This window comes from Pinus tabuliformis, chromosome 7, assembly GCF_031772625.1.
Source record: "Pinus tabuliformis cultivar Carrire ecotype Pingquan chromosome 7, CPIR1, whole genome shotgun sequence".
Classification (NCBI taxonomy): domain Eukaryota; kingdom Viridiplantae; phylum Streptophyta; class Pinopsida; order Pinales; family Pinaceae; genus Pinus; species Pinus tabuliformis.
This window is the reverse complement of record NC_142293.1, coordinates 1,946,582,919-1,946,600,894: the sequence shown is the minus strand read 5'-3', so window position 1 is coordinate 1,946,600,894 and position 17,976 is coordinate 1,946,582,919. Positions and strand designations below refer to the sequence as shown.

The window sequence follows — 17,976 nt, the reverse complement described above, 5'->3', positions numbered from 1 at the left end:
CAATTCTTACCCATACACCCATTTCATACTCTGCAATCACTTCAAAGTTCAACTTCAATTTCTGCCAGAAGTATTGCCTGCTGTAACAGCAAAATGATTCAAGTTACTTGCCATCAAAAGCACACCCACAAAGATTTATGGGTTGTCAACATCAATCATGACACAAATACTTGAACTGGTGGATAACGAAATACCCACTGGGAATTCATATAAAGAACATGTAAACAAGTTCCTATGATCCATTGATGCAAATAGCTGCAGTCAACTTCTTACAGGAGATAAGTCCAGGGTAGTAATATAAATAAACAAAGCCCTGACATCCATGCATTTATTAATGAAAATTTTCTAATAGTTTGATTAGCATAAACTAAGTACAGACATTCACGCATTTATTTATGAAAATTGTCAAATAGTTTGATCGGTATATGTGAATGTCATGGTAAATATGTTATGAACATTCTATGTCTATTCCATGCATCATCCATCTTTCCTGCCTTTAGAATGTGAAATCATTTAATGAAATTGTTTGCCCAATCTAAACCAAACTGAATACAATGGAATTCCAAATATTCCCAAGAAAATTAGCAAAAAAACTGATTTAGGTTAGCTAACAAGCAACATAAAGCAAATTGACAACAGCAAGAATGACAAGAAATTAGCTTCCTTCTCGTACCAGCTTATGTTCAAAGCATTTTTACTGAGTATTTGTAAACCCCACAAGACGAACTTCAATCCTTCCAATGGCGAAGATGTGTAGTTGCCATTGGATATGCTAGAAAGGGGGTTTCCCCTCTCTGGAACAATTCTCCAATAAAAGAAATAATTGAATTTGTACAGTAATGCCTGCTTACCAAGTGCAAGCTGCGTAGCTGCTTGTGGTTGGCTCATGTAAATCTTCCCTTGTGCCCACAGTTTAAGTACCACATGTATACATGCCACTGTCATGCATCTGTAAGCCCTTTATGTAGATGCCAACTTTTTGTTTCGTTTGAATGCAGCTACACAATGTCAAAAATACTATACATCACTTCTGCAAGCAAAGCGGTTCTCTTCTCTAGAACGATTCTCCAAAAAAGAAATAATTGAAATTTTACAGTAATGGCTGCTTTCCAAGTGCAAGCTGCATGGTTGTTTGTAGTTCATGTAAATCTTTCCTTATGCCCACAGTTTAAGCAAGTGCCACATGTACACATGCCACTGCCATGCATTTATGTATCTATCATCTTTTGTTTCGTTTGTATGCGGTTATGCAAAGTCAAAAAGACTAGACATAACTTCTGCAAGCAACTAGAAACTAAATCGCCATACATGATGTATCTATTGAAAGAATGAACACATCCAGTACTTAAAACTACAGAAGACATCTGAAATTCAAGGCCAGGTCCTGTGTTGATTTAACCATGCAATCTACCATTCAAATAAGTTTAGATGAGAATAATCTAACATTAAAAGAAAGTTCTACCAGTTCATTAATCTCAATCTTGACTTAAAAAGCTCATTCAACTCGACATTAGTCTCAAAACACTAATTTTGCTACCTCTCTCACTGCTCTAGATCAATATATCATAGTTTACCATAAGGCTGTATGCAAAGTGGATCAATATATATTGAATACAAATATACCCCCCTCAATGCAGCAAAGTAGAAAGAAACCTTTTAGTGTTACACTAACAAAAATTAGTAAAGACTGATACACAAATAAAGGGGAGTGTTGAGTTGCTATTAGTCCACAACATGTGCATTGAGCCAAGAAAAACTGATCATCCATGGGACAATCCAGCTTGGTATAACTTAAATAGTAATTTCAAGCTCCTGTCAGTCAATATTTGGTACCATGAACCTTATGGCAATAAAGTTATATGGGGAGATCAGAGGCACACACAAACCCAATATATACTTCGAAAAATAGCAAAATCAATTTCAAGAGCTACCAACAAAAAATAGTACATGCAAGAATACACAAATATATGGGAACATTGTTGAACTGCCATTAATCGACAACACACCCAAGAAAGGCCCATCATCCATGGCACAAAAAGGATTGACAAAAGATACAATTATGAATTTTGAAGAAAGTCCCCTTACCCAAAAAAAGACCAATGTAGTGTGAAGAAAAAACAATCACGACTTATGTCACAGTGTTCAGGAAACCTTCAACCTTGAGGTTCAAAATTCGGTGGACCTTAAGAGAAATTTGAGGTTCAGCGAACCTCATCAAGCCTCATGACCTTTCACCAAGTCATAGCTCAAGCTCATGACCTCATGTTGTCACACTAATAACCTATCCTTGCAATTTCCATGTTTATGATAGCATTTTTTATTTTTATTGATGTTGATTTCTTTCAATTTTATGCTATATTTCATTTTAAAGGTGATAGACGAACCTAATGGCGAACCTCATTCGATCCTCATCAAAAAATTTGAACTTGAACTAAACCAAATCATTGCCGAACCTGAACTCGAACCCGAACCATGTGACTTAGGTCACAACCAATGTTGCAATAATTGTTATCAAGATAATATCGGCGCGAGGAAAAAAATCGGAAAAAATCGTTTGGTACAAAAATATTCATTTTTTTTCAATTTTTTTTAATATCTAAACCATCTACAACATAAAATAAATACATTGACACATAAATATGATAAAATAACTAATATATAAGATGTTTAATATCATTTTTAATGCTAAAATCACACATAACAGTGAATCATGTCCTGAATAGTAAGTCCTGACTCCTGAGTCCCAACTCAACCTCAAAATATCAAAAAAAATATAATAATGTATCTCATGAATCATAATGTCATATACAATGAAATGAACAAAATAACTAAAGTCTAATACTATTGATTCCCTCTGCCCCTCTTGCGAGAAAATGCCATAGCTTTCCCTTTCCCTCTAGATGTAGACGATGGTGCTGGTGGAGTTGGCAGTGGAGTCTACTGTGCTCTAGAAGCTGAAGAACTAAGAGTAGGAGCTATAGGAGGTAGACCACGTTCTCTACTGGTGGCAGGGGTAGCCCAAGTAGGTGGTGTCACCTCCTCCTACTCCTCCTCCTCCTCCTCCACTACATTTTGCACTAACCAATCATCAGCAAACTCCATGAGAGGCCTCTCGGCCTCAACCCTCCATGCAGCAGTGGTGTCAATCCCATCCAATGAGATGGCCCCCATATCAAGTGTCCTCTCAAGTTGCCTCACCCACAATCAAAGATTGTTGTAGACGTAGACCATGTCATTAAGTCGCTGGGACTCCAACCTGTACAAAGATCATGAAATAATAATTAATAATTATAAAAAAAAAAATATTGTTTAATGAATTCAAAAATTTATTTGAAAATTTGCAATATTTTAAATTTTTAAGTGTTAACCTGTTGCGCTTCTTGTTGTGCATTTTTTCAAATACACTCCAGTTGCGCTCACATCCTGAGGAGCTACATGTTTGGTTGAGGATTCGAATGGCAAGCTTTTGCAGAAAGGGTACCCTGGCACCACACATTCTCCACCATGCATCTACAACAAAATTACAAATAAAATTTTAAATAAACATAAGAAAAAAATGGAATTTGAAGAGACAATGAAATTTGAAACAAAGTTACAAACTAAAAAATACTTGACATTTTAATCGTCCTATCAGTCACAGCCATGTCAAAGCCAAATGTGCCACCTGCCATCCTATATGTCTCAATTTCTTTAGAGATCTCTATATGTTCTGCTGGAGATCGCACCATCCTCTGAACACAGGATAAGAATCCATCCATGATCTCAACATCAAATACAAACCCACATGCGTAAGAAAATGCAGGGTTCAAGAAAATCCCAGCAACATGAATGGGACGATGGAGTGTGTTGTTCCATCGCTCATCAATCACTCCCCATAAGAGGAGTTCTCTGAAACCCTCATCTCCCTTATCATCATAGTAGGTCTGAATGGCTTCTTTGGCCCTGTCCATGGCCTCATACAAATAGCCCATTGTGGGCTTCTCACCATCAACTAACCGAAGAACCTTTACCAAAGGTTCAGTAACGGTGCACACCTCCTGCACTCCCGCCCAGAAGTCTTTCTGGTATGAAACTAGTCTGCATACGGCCTCTCCCTCTGGTTTGCGACTCATTGGCAAAGCACGCCACTCCTCTGAACGAAACATTATCTTCACATCCCCAATAGAATTCAAGAGGAATTGAAGAGATATGAAACTGGTGGCAAACCGCGCAATGTCGGAGCGCACTAACTCTTTGTTGTTGGTGAATCTTCTCATCAAGCTAAGCATAGATGTATGGTTGTATATAAATTTTGTAATTTTTTTGAATGACTCAACAATATCTTTAACAAAGGGAATTTTCCTTATGTCCTCCAACATCAAATCTGTCCAAAATAAAGTAGGATGTCTGTCCATAAGCATCCTACCAGCAGCAACATAATTTGCAGCATTGTCCATTATGACATGGACAACATTTTCTGCACCCACCTCTAAAATAAACAATCTAGCAAATCACATAAAGTTCTTGCATCTTTGATTTGTGCAGATGCATCAACAGATTTGATAAACATAGTCCCCTTGGGATAACTAACCAAAAAGTTTATAAGGGTTCTCCCCTTTTTTGGTTAGTCCAACCATTTGACATCACAGTGTATCCTGTTTGTGCCCATGATACCCTAAAATCCTCCAATCTTTTGGTGTAGTCAAGCTTTTCATTTTGAAGACTTCGGTCTCTCATGTCATGATAAGAAGAGATTTTGTACCCTAGGCCAACAGTTGCAATAGCATCAAGAGCAGGTTGGAAAAATAGATTATTTTTTACAATACTGAAAGGAATATCACTCCAAAGGAGAAATTTTGCCAGCAACTTGTCAGCTTGTTCTTTCTCAGTTTTTTTTAGCATTGAACTGATAGATGGCTATGAACCAGGTGTGGTTCGAGGAACAAAAAATGATGAGGCAACTACCGGATTGGATGTTGATGCTGGAGTAGAACCAATGGCACTTGCTTGTTCAACTGACCTTTTTAGTTGCCTCTTCATTTCTTCTTTGGCCTCTCTATTGTGGTCTAAAGTTTCCAATGCTTTCATGGCTCTTTGGATGAGTTCAAGATTTGTATTTTTACAAGGCCCTACATCAAATCCAAGGATTTTTGCAAGGTGATACTTCAATCTATACACCCCCCCGGACATATGGTGCCCACACAACTTGCAAGTCAAGTTTAGTCTATCATTCAGAGCATTAGGTTCACCAAATTCCCAGAAAGGGTCCAATTTCCTTGGCATGTTTGATTTTGAACTTTGAAGTTGAAAACTTGAATGGTGATTTAGTATTTACAAGTTACAAACTTACAATTTAGTATTTTACTATTTACATTGTACAAAAACTAAAAAAAATTACATACAATTTAAGAAACTCCATTCCAAACCCAACCAAAAAAACTAAAAAAACAATATATTGGACAAATGTCAAAAACCCCATTCCAAACCAACCAAAAAAACTAAAAAAAAATACATTGGACAAATGTTAGAAACCCCATTCCAAACTCAACCAAAAACATTGAAAAAAAACAAAAACAAAGTTATAAAACAATGAAAACAAAAAACATTGGTGCCCCTACCGTTTTTATGGAGATAATCTGTCTCCTCCTTAGCTCACTCTTCGATTTTCTCCTCCATGTAGTTGATTTAGCTCCAAAATGGCAAAATCTCCAACACTCCAAGTCTCCAAACCCCACCGCGCCCTCTGTTGTCCAAATGAACACAAAAAAAAAAAAAAATCGTTTTTCCCTTTAAACACGCGCTGCCCGAGCCTCCCGCGACAATTACCAAAAAATTGCTCGAAAAAATTGGGCCAAAAAAAAAATTTGATTACTACGTGCGATTTTATCTTTTCTTTAAAATTATCGCGATTATACGATAATATCGCGATTAGTGCAACACTGGTCACAACCACCAGAATATTGATACAAACTTATGAAACCATAATATAATATCATGAATCTTATGGCAATAAAGTTATATAGGGAGACCATAAAGCCATGTACTATCACAATATCTACAATTTTTTCGAAGAAACAATAGTTTTTTAGTAGGGCAGCCTAATATTCAAACCTATGGTCCTAGTATTGATATGCAATTCATGGTAATGTTAAATTCTTAAAATAAATGTAACATTCTCCTTTCCGACCTCATTGGATTTCATATGGAGAAAGTAGAATTTTAGATCTCACTCAAAATCCAACAAACTTATCAGTGTTTCAAGATTTCAGGAATGGGGAGATTGTAATGTTTCCATTGGCTTTTGTCATGTACTAGGGTATGGAACTCGTATTTAATCAAGAGCATCAAGCCCTCTATGTACCTTGATGTTAGTGACATTGGTTGTCGAACTCCTCTATCATAACCCTACTAAAAACGTACCCATCACTCAAACAAAATCTTGACTTGACAAGCTACGGTTTTTCTATCTTATGTTAATTGCTTAGAGGGTGATATTAATGACAAAGATCCCAAGATAGGCATTGATTTTGATGATATGTAGGTACTTGTTGTAGCATGATATTGTTGGATGCTAGAGGCTATCTAGAGCTTGTTTGTTGAATTATTTTCGGTTTAGAGATAGATTGCACTCGATACTATTTTGGTTATGTGCACCTATACATGGTATAAAAAATGAGAACTTGTAAGTTGTGGACATGTAGTTGATGAACATTATAACTTCTAGATGATTGATGTTATATGGTTTAATCCAAGTTTTTATGTTTTTAATATCTAATTCATCATTCTACATGCTTTTGTTGACATTTATGCATCAAAATATATAAAAATATATATTATATAAAAATTCGCTCCCAACCGAGGAGCTTTTGAAAATGTCGCTCCCTGCTCCAGCTTCCACTCTCTCCCAAGCAGCCTTGCCATAAAGCCATGTACCATCACAATATCTACAAACTCGTAAAAGAACGAGAAAATCAACGCTTATGCTATGGACATAAAAAGCAGAAAGATGCAATAGATGACCAGTATAAATAGATGGATGGAATAGATAACTTGTGCAAACACAGGGATGAAATACTTTGCAAGTATTGTGAGGCAGATTTTTCTTAATGTGGCTGATCTTTGCATGTACAGCAGGTGCAACTGAATTTGGCAACAAATATTAAATCCTATATACTTTCTTATTAAGTGATGGTATTTTGCTACAAAATCTAAACCGACAAAACAAATATGAATTAGTATATTTCCCGTAGAGATATAACACAGAATAAGAAAGAAGTTGTTAGTCAAGAAATCAACAACTCACATTTAGAATCTTTAGTGGCCCAACCTACACCATACAAGCAACCACTAAAACTAAAATAAGTGAATAGGAAACTTCCATGGTGTGAAAATTCCACAAGAACAGAAAAATATATAAAGAAACTGCATTTTGTGTCCATTAATAGTGCAGAAGATTAGGCCCACTAAGTCTAGAAGACAAAATATATATGGAAAAAGTAACAGAAATAATAATTGTCAGAATAAAATATATAAATTTATACATGAAATAAGAGACCTTTGCATAAGTTCTCACGCTAGAACCGCGCGCTCCCGCCCAGCAACGCTCTGCTGATAGCGCGCCCTAGATCGATTCATACTGCGCACCTCTGCGCTCTGGGTCTTGGCTCCTGCCATGGCCCCCCCCGGACCAGCCCCCGGAGGACTCCGATTCTCAAAGAATTTTTTCGGAAATGATCAAATCTCTCCCTCAACAGAAACCCAAGCCAGCAACTTCGAAATTCGTTAAAAAGCTTGACATCCTCCAGGAAGTTCTGCTGCCTCCAACCATCCCTCGCATGGCAGCGATCTCACTTGCAGAAAAAGGTCTTATAGGTCAGTTCACAGGCCTCTGGCCTTCGCCAAGAACAGTTCAGAAATGGGTCGAACGAAATTGGTCGGACAAGATCTCAGGGAAGATATCAATCAGATTTTGCGGAAGAGGGTATTACACATTCCACTTCGAAACCAAAGCAGACAAGGACCTGATCTTCAGAAACGGACCATACTTCATGGATTCCAAGGGTCTCTACCTCAACAAATGGACCCCGGACTTTGATCCGGAAATGGATATCCCCAATGCTGTGCCAGTCTGGGTCTGTCTCCCTCATCTGCCTCTCCACTGCTGGGGAGATGAGTCGGTGCGAGCAATAGGGAACGCTGTTGGCAAGTACATCGATCGTAGCGAGCCCAAGGACAACATGCAAGCCTGTGCCAGGATTTGTGTTGAGGTGGATCTTGGACGAGGATTGCCGGAAGCAATAAAGTTAAAAGTGGATGACTGGAGTCATATACAGCAGCTGGACTACGAGCAGATTCCGTTCAAATGCAAGGTATGTCACGAATATGGGCATTTCGCTAACAGATGTACTAAAATTGTAAATGCAGAAACTGAAGAACAAGATGGGCACTGGGAACCTGTAAAAAAAAAGAAATCAGCCCCCCCCCATTAAGCCATCCATGGGTTCTGGCAATCCTGGGCCTTCTGATCATCAACCCCTCTCCCCGCCCTCCAATCCATCTAAACCCCTCCCTCCTGATCCTCCCCATCCCTCCTCTTCCAACCCTTTTTTAATCCTTTCCACAGACTCTGGCCCTGATATTCCTTCTTCTGAACCACCCCCTTCTTTCCAACTTCAGACCACCTCTTCTCAGTCTCCCTTAGAGCCCCTGTCCTCAAGGATCACCAGAAGTTCTTCTAAAGAACATGGGGCTCCCAGTGATTCGCTCAAAAAAACAGGACCTGGCAGGAAATCCGCTAAACAACATAGGGACGAGAATGCACAAAAGGACATAGCATTGGGAACGCAAACTCCAATAGAATCCTTTATCCATGGACTTCAAGCGAAAGAGACAAGTGGTAAAGATCAAGAGAGGCGGGCACCTCTCCGCACGCCCAATGCGCCATGTTGAAAATCCTTTCATGGAACAGCAGGGGCTTAGGGCACCCCTCTAAAACTGCTGCCCTCAGAGACCTGATCTACATTGAGAAACCTGATATAATGCTGATACAGGAAACAAAACAAAATCAGCATGAAATGCAAAAAATTATAGACCAGCAGAAGAGATTCTCGGGAAGCATTAGCGAATCTAGAGGAGCCTCAGGAGGCATCATTACCATCTGGGACAGCAGCAAATGGACTTGTACTGCAGCAAATTCTCAGCAGAACTGGATAAGAACCACTCTCGACAGCAATACTGGCAGCCAAACATCGATTCTTTACAATGTTTACATCCCAAATCACTACAAAGATAAAGAAACTTGATGGGAAGACTTGAAAAACAGCATTGATGGGGAAAGCAGCTCAAATATCATAATTGCAGGCGACCGCAACTTAATACTGCATGCAAATGAAAAAAGGGGAGGCACCTTTACAGCAGATCCATTTAGAGAGCGCCTGGAGGCCATAATCCAGGACAATGATTTAGTGGATATCATTCCCAAAAACCAGAGGTACACATGGAGCAATCGCAGAATCGGCAATGGCAACATAATGGAAAGGTTAGACAGATTTTTAATCAATATATCGCTTCTCTCAAATTTCTCTATAGGATACTCCACTATTCTCGGCACATCTGCATCCGATCATTACCCAATCACTTTAACTTTGGAAAACCATTGCCCCCTTGGACCCATTCCATTCAAATTCAACCCACTTTGGAATCAGATACCTGAGGCCAGAGAAATTGTACAGGAAACGTAGACCCAGCACGTGGAAGGATCGCCAAATTTCATTTGGGAAACGAAATTAAAAAGAACCAAGAAAGCTTTAAAAGACTGGGCCAAAGAGAGGTACCGAGAACCAGAGGAAAGCAAAAAGAGAGTTAAAAATAAACTAGAAGAAGTGCAGGCAAGAAATGAAGAGCATGGGTTATCACATCAAAGCAAAGAGCAAGAAAATGAACTATACGAGCAGCTGAGCAGAATAAATAGGGAAGAAGAAACCAAATGGCGCATAAAATCCAGACAATTATGGCTACAGGAGGGAGATAAAAACACTGCTTATTTTCACAAACAGGCCACAGCTCGTAAGATCAGAAATAATGTAAATACAATCCTGGACAGTGAAGGAAATCGACACAGTACCCAAGAGGCTATAAAGAAGGCAGCTACTAAACATTATAAGGATCTACTAACTGAGGATAAAGGAATAGAAGATTACTCTGACTTGCTTCAGTATATGCCCAAAGGAGTCACAAAGGAAATGAACGATAGCATCAGCAAAGAAATTGAAGAAGAAGAAATCAAAAGAGCAATTTGGTCTCTACATCCAGATAAAGCCCCAGGACCCGATGGTTTCCCCATTTGTTTCTACAGGGAATACTGGAATGTGCTCAAAAAAGACCTATCTAAGATGATTCGATGGACTCAAAGAAAAAGGAAGATTGGAGGATTCACCAATTCTACATTCTTAGCCCTCATTCCCAAAGAAACCGACCCTCTTCCTTCTCCAGATTCAGACCCATATCCCTCTGCAACTCTTCATACAAAATCCTCACCAAAATTCTAGCCACTAGACTAAAATCCCTTCTTCCCACCTTGACATCTGAAAATCAAGGAGGCTTCCTGCCAAACAGGCATATTACTGACTCTATCCTTCTTGTACAAGAAGCCATTCACTCAAGTCTATCCAGAAAAGAAAAATGATTTGTCTTAAAACTTGATTTAGCGAATGCCTTCGATAGAGTGAAGCACTCCTTCTTATTTGTTGTCCTTTCAAAGATGGGCTTCGACTCTTCCTTCATTAATCTCATTGCAGCCTGAATATCCGAGCCCTGGATATCCCCCTTGATCAATGGCAGATCAAGTGAAGCTTTCCAATCCTCCCGGGGTTTAAGACAAGGATGTCCCCTTTCCCCCTATCTTTTCATTCTTATGGCAGAATCTTTCAGTCAAGCACTGGACCACAACAGGAGAGTTGGACTCATAACTGGCATCAATTATGGGAATGGAGCTAAAAATATTAACTAACCACTCTCAGTTCACTGATGATACTCTGTTAATAGGAGGTGCCTCCACCACAATTGCAAAAAGGTTCAAGAAAATTCTTGATTAGTTTATGGACTATTCAGGAGGGTTGGTAAATCAGCTTAAAAGTTGTATCTATGGATGGAATATGACAAACCAAACTATGCACAGCATTGCTAACATATTCGAAGTTCCCTGCAAATTTGATTGGACTCATTTTTCATACTTGGGCATGCCAATTAGCCTGGGACCTTTGAAAGCTGATACATGGAATGGGATCATAGACAAAGTAAAGAGGAAAGTGCAGCAATGGGGAACAATATGGCTCAATCCTGCGGGCAGACTCATCCTTCTTAAGTCAGGTATCACCTCCTTACCTCTCTATCGCTTCTCCTTATATCAAGCACCTGCCATCTTTCATCATAAATTGGAAGTTGCCCTTCGCCAATTCCCATGGCAAGGGGGGAAGAACGATAAAAGCAAGTTCAGTCTAGTCAATTGGAAGCAAGTTATACAAACCCAAGAAAGAGGAGGACTTGGCATAAGAGCACCTAAGGTCTTGAATTTGGCCTTTGGTGCGAAAATTATTTGGAGGCTAATAACAGGAACCTCAGCGTGGTGGAAAAAATTATTGGAGGTCAAATACTTAAGCTCTCCCAGGCAGCAGCTCCTCGAATCCAATATCCCCAATAGAGATTCTACAAAAATCTGGAAGTTATGTAAGCAGTCTCTTCCTATGATGATCCAGAATATATCAAAAGTCCCAGGAGGAGGAGATAGCATCAACTTTGGAGTTGACAAAATATTGGGATGCCAGCCGCTAAATACTCACAACGAAGCCAAGCCAGTCATCAAGTTTCTCAATGAGAAAGGCATTTACAAACTAGCCCAAATCTCCAGCTGGGATCCTCACTCCCATGCCTGGATAGGATGGACTTTCCCTGAAATTCCTAATGTATTAGAGCCCAGCTTCCGCTGCCTAAAGGCACTCCTCCACAACAAAGCCCCTATTAAAGAAAACGAAGCAAACGGATTTCGATGGGACTTTTCTGGTACCGAATACACAGTCAAAGCAGGCTACCAACAAATTTACAGCAACATCTTCCAATTTAATATATGGCCACATTGGAAACTAGCCTGGAGAGCAGAAGCTCTTCCAAAAATAAAATTCTTCATATGGCTCCTGCTGCAAGGCAAAATTTTAACCGCTGAAAACCTAAAAAGAAGGGGTATCAATGGACCCTCCAAATGCCCCAACTGCTGCCAAGCTGAAGAGACGATGTATCATTTATTCATAGAATGTCCATATGCTGCCAATTGTTGGAGACAGATGTCCTTCATTGGAGCCATCGCTTGGGAACCTCAGAATACCATAGCAGAGACAATACACAAGTGGAAGAAAAGTTGTCCCTGGAAAGAAAAAACAAGTCACTTGGTGAAAAGAGTATGGAATGCTCTTCCTTTCACCCTGTTGTGGCAAATTTGGCTCGCCAGGAACAAAAAAAAATTTCCAAGACAAGAGTACAAATGTTCGATTCAGCAAAGCCAAAACTCTAGCTTTGGAAACTATCTCCATCAACACCAAAAGCAAAATAGATGTTACTCAGTACAGTGTCGAGGAACGAGATATAATTAGTTACATCTTGAACAGACAGTGCAAAGTATCAGAAGACAATAGGAAAGAAGTTCATCACAAAGAAGAAATAAGGTCTTGGAAACTCAGGCTAAAAGAACAGGACTTTGCTGAATGGATCCAAAAGAGCAACAGCTACTCCCTGATTTTGATGGGGTTTCCAAATCGAATCCTGGGACAGCTGGAGCAGGAGGACTGATCACAAATCCCAAAGGGGAGTGCATCCTTTATTATGAGTGGAGTCTTGGGGAGATCTCGAACAACAAAGCCGAAGCTCTGGCTCTGTTCCAAGGTCTAACCCAGTTAGGCAAAATGGGAATCAAAAAAGCTCAGGTATTCGGAGACTCCTCCATCGTAATCCGACTAATGGCGCAGCAGCAAAATTCCCCCAACACTGTGCTCCAACAAATTAATAAACGAAATCATATCCTGCACCATATGATGGAAGACATCAAATATTTCCAAATCCTCAGAAATCTTAATAAAAAGGCGGATGCGCACGCCAACAATGCGTGTGGAAGACCCGCCGGCACCCTCAGATGCAACCACAGGGATTCGATGCAATACCTGCCATGATCTCAATGGAAATCCCCCGCCTAAAGGATAAATCTGGTGTCAGAACTAATCCTTATTATTGGGTTGGCAACCAGACTGCCATCAACATAAGGATATCTCATGGATACGTAGACTGCAGAAGAGACAGCAATCAAGGTAATCTATCCATTCCCGCTGGCACATCTCTCATCAGATTTGTATCTTTGAGAATCTTGGATTTCTACCAGATTTGCCAGCAGGCACTCCACCAGTTACCTGTGACTAGCCATCCCCTTATCGCTCCCCTGATCTCTGGCATTATCCTTTTTTGTTCTGTGATTCCTCCTCCCTTTCGCTTTAAGTTTCTCTTAACCCCTGGATCTCTCATCAAGATTTACCTCCCCTGTCTTAACCACTGTATATGCCCGGATTTGGATCACTTGGGTGCAGAGATCTCAGTTGCGCCCCCATTCCCAAGCTCCCAAATTTCTACTTCGCTGCACCTCTCCTTTGGTATTCGTATCATCAGGTATCTCTCTCCTTTAATACCTGCTATCTTCTCTATCCCATCTGCCAGGTTAAATTTCTGTGTTTACAATTCTCCTCTCCTCATTTCATGCTCTGCTACATCCTTAGCAATCTCAATGGACCGATGTGAAGACTGCTTGCATTGCTCTGACTTGCAAGCTGAAGTCCGAGCCCAGCAGCGCATCCTGAAGACAAATAAGCCACATCGAAATCGACTAAAATGGTTTTTAAATGTAAATTTTGGTTATTTCAGTTTGTAAGAATCTACAGCAGCTTAGGCAATTTTAGAATCAGAGCAAGTAGGAAAAGGGCAAGAGAGAGTTCCATTTTGTAACTCTATTGACCCAGGACACCTTCAGCATTTACTGTATCTATGGAGACCTGACTCCTCCTTTTTATTTCAGGCCTTAATATAGCAACCAACTCTGTTAAAAAAAAAAAAAAAAAAAAAAAAGAGACCTTTGCATGAAAAGGATATAGGCAAACCAAGGACTCTTAGCTACATGCTGAACATATTTAAGATCAAAAAATAAGTCTCATTGAAATTTATATAGATAATTTATAAATGTGTTTCAAAATACACATAATATGACTAGTCATCATGTACACAAATAGCTTGTGAGTTATAGGGTATAATGTCTAAATGTGTACAAAAATGCACATGGAGCCCATGTGGTATAACATATGGACTCCTAATACAAATCTAATGCACTAGCATGTCTGGACTAATTAGCGAGATGATCTTGCTGGTCTCATCAGTGTTGCTGCTCGTGCATTTTTGTACACATTCAGACATTATACCCTATGGCTCACAAGGAATTTGTGTGCATGATGACTAGTCATATTATGTGTATTTTGAGACAAGTATACATGATATATATAGATTTCAATGACAATTATTTTTTGATCTTAAGTATGTTCAGTTTGTAGCTAAGAGTCCTAAGAGTCCTTGATTTGTCTATCCTTTTCATGCAAATGTCTCTTCTTTGATGTATATTACTCTCAATTTTTATATTTTATTCTGACAATTATTATTTCTCTTGTCCTTTTTCCATATATATTTTGTCTTCTAGACTTAGCAGGACTAATATTCTGCACTTCTGCACTATTAATCGACACAATATGCAGTTTATTTATATATTTTTTTGTATTTATCTAAAGCATTAATTGACTTCAAATATAAGCGACTAAATTCACTAATTTTGTGAGAACATCTACATGAATAATCTTTGCATACTTGTGAATTAAGCCGCACTGTAAGTGGAGCATTAGTGTAGTTGTTGTTCTGTACCCAATTTATAGTACGTGCAAAAACGACATCTATACATGTATCCTCGGCCACATGCTCCACAACACTCAACGGTCCTGATCCATATAATCATTTTCTTGCAGTGTCGTGAGACTCGTCCAAGACCTAGAAATGGATTAATGACTTCAAACATACACCCTCATTAATGCAGCTGTACAACACATTAGCTTTGTTGAAATGATAACAACATTATAAAGGTGATTCAGCATATATATCAATGGTAACATCATTAACTGTCTGCCATCATGTGAAATTCAATGGAGCCATTATTAAATTCGTACGTAATATAAATCTACAAAACATGCATGGAGGCAAGCATAACACAATACAAGGTAACAAACAGCCAGCATGTGGATTGATGAGTTGCAGGATAAGCATGTGTAGTATAGAGGGATGTGAAAAAACAATACTTAGAATTATACCTATAGATATGCCAATAAAAATATTTACTCACAGATAGTTTGCTTCCGTACTATGTCTGCATCTGTATGATGCGACTTCCCCTTGCCTGTGGTCTGCCAAACAGACTCCTGCAGACCCTGATATATATGACCGTCAATTTTTATCAAAAATTGCAACTGCTGTTTAGGTTTAAGTAACTTATCAACTTTGCTAAAAAGAGAATAATATAAAGATAATTAATTATTAATTGTCAATCATCATATTGATGGTGGCCTAATTAAATTCATGCATAATACAAATTTAGGAAAAATGCCTCGATGCGACAATACAGGGTAATAAACCAAGAATACATGAATGGCTGAAATATGATAGGTGTTCATAGAACAGACAGATGTGAAGATGTAAAAACTTAAACTTATATCTAAATATACTTCGTAGTAGAAAAAAATTAATCTCTGACAAAGAGAATGTAGTGTCAGCAGTTTTTAGAGGGTATTATGTGCTCATTCTTGTATGATTTGACACCATTTGCTTCCAACTAGCCCTTCACTCATTTTGGGCGAAAGACTTTTGATTTGTAATATATGTATAAACTTACTTCAACGAAGGCTTGTGTTTGCAACTTGTAGGCCTTCCCTAACATTGCATTGCAGATTGATTTTTCTGTTTTCCAGACACTATGAATGCTTCAGATTGCTCAGGTAAATTGCACACAATTCGAGGGCCTGCCGATGGCCATGGTGACTCATCACCTTGAACATCGATAGTGTGTGGCATCTTAATAGGGTTGTATTATGAACCCCTAAGTTGCTCAGGTGAATGGGACGTAATGCTGAGGCTTGCCAATTGCTGCAATAGTGTCTTGTATCTCAAACTGATGCGAATCTGAGGCCATGTGTTTTTCCCCTCTTTGTTGTTGAAAAAAAGAAACCTAATCACCTTGCCATCCTTCACAACTAATCCCTGGGGAAAGGGTAGCTGTTCGCTTCAACCTAGAAATCGTCAACAACAGCAATCATATATGAAGCGCCAAGCAGCAAAGTGTAAAAATCGCTATTTTGCAACTTAGGGATTTGGAATGTCGATAAAACTCGAACCAGGTCAACATCAGAACTGCTGGAGTGCACTGCCTGGTCTATGCAGGTGAAAAAAACAGTAAAATTGTAGTCGGCCGTGTGGATTTTTAACCCAGTGCCTCCATTGTAAAAAAGGCATAATATTACATAGAGCGACAGCATCCAAAACTGTACTGCTTGGCGCTCCATATATGATTGCTTGAAACTAGAAATCGTCAACAGCAGAAATCATATCTGAAGCGCCAAGCAGCAGAGTGTAGGAGTCGTTATTTTGCAAACTCGGGATTTGGAATGTCGATAAAACTCGAACCAGGCCAACATCAGAACTGTTAGCCTGCACTGCCTGGTCTATGTCCACGAAAAAAAAGGAAAATTGCAGCCGGCCGTGTGGGTTTTTAACCCAGTGCCTCCATTGTAAGAAAAGACATAATATTACATAGAGCGGCAGCAACCCAAACATCCTGCAATGCAGTGCCAGCTACCACCGCGTCCACCGTATCGTCAATCACCAATGCCTTGGCCCTTGCGCTTTCCAGCCATTTTAGCTGGAAAAACTACTGTTTAAACTTGATTCCACTACAAGAAACAAAAGCATCAAATTATCCTCACACTGAAAGCCCAACAATATATAAAATCCCCTGATCCATTCTTAAACAAAACCCTAGTTGTGCCTGCGCCTACCCTCCATCCCATTTCCAACACTAAATCCCAATGCCATACTTGTCATTGCCCCGCAAGGCTCAGCGTTGTGTCCAATAACAAAAGCATCATATTATCACAGTGAAAGCCAAACAATATATAAAATCCCCCGATCCATTCTTAAACAAAACCCTAGTTGTGCCAGAGCCTTCCCTCCGTCCCATTTCCAACCCTAAATGCCAATGCCATACTTGCCATTACCCCGCAAGGCTCAGCGTTGTGTCCAATATACAACGATACAGGGGCTCACAATACTACACGGGCTCACACTACAACCCTACGGATAACTTGCCTCTGCCACAAATAACAGTATATATAAAATACACGTTATTAATATAGAAAAGATATAGTAAGTAACTAATATAAATAATTAAAATCTAGCGGGAGCGAAAAGTCTGTTATGGACTATGAGGTCTGAAAGCCTCCTAATTAGCTAATTATATTATAGATCATTAATGGTTATTTAATTATATTATAAATTACTAATGGTTATTTTAGGTGGCGTGGTTTTTCTTAAAATAATGATGATAGGTCAGCATTAAGTTTACATTCACTTTTCGCACTTAAAGATGGTTGTTCTCAATTAAATTATAATATTTTTTCTCTGTAAAAAAATATGTATCTAATCTATATTTTATTTATTTTATTTAATCTATATTAATTTTATTTTGTCTAATTTAGATTTGATCAAATCAAAATATTTATATAAATAAAACAATGTCACATTTACAATACAACCATACCTAATACTTCAATACAGTCAAATTGCGCCTCATGAGGTGATTTGCCGGTCAAATACAACCAAAAAAAT

At 38.9% G+C, this 17,976-nt stretch overlaps 1 long non-coding RNA gene across 1 annotated transcript; it reads right to left on the bottom strand.

Annotated features, from left to right (window-relative positions):
• Window positions 1-296: 296 nt before the first annotated feature.
• LOC149256259 (uncharacterized) lies at window positions 297-17,444 on the bottom strand. The gene is made up of 3 exons (XR_016267272.1): window positions 15,989-17,444; window positions 15,443-15,527; window positions 297-998 (listed from the first exon to the last, which is right to left on the bottom strand). It is a non-coding gene; the product is annotated as an uncharacterized LOC149256259 (long non-coding RNA).
• Window positions 17,445-17,976: the final 532 nt, after the last annotated feature.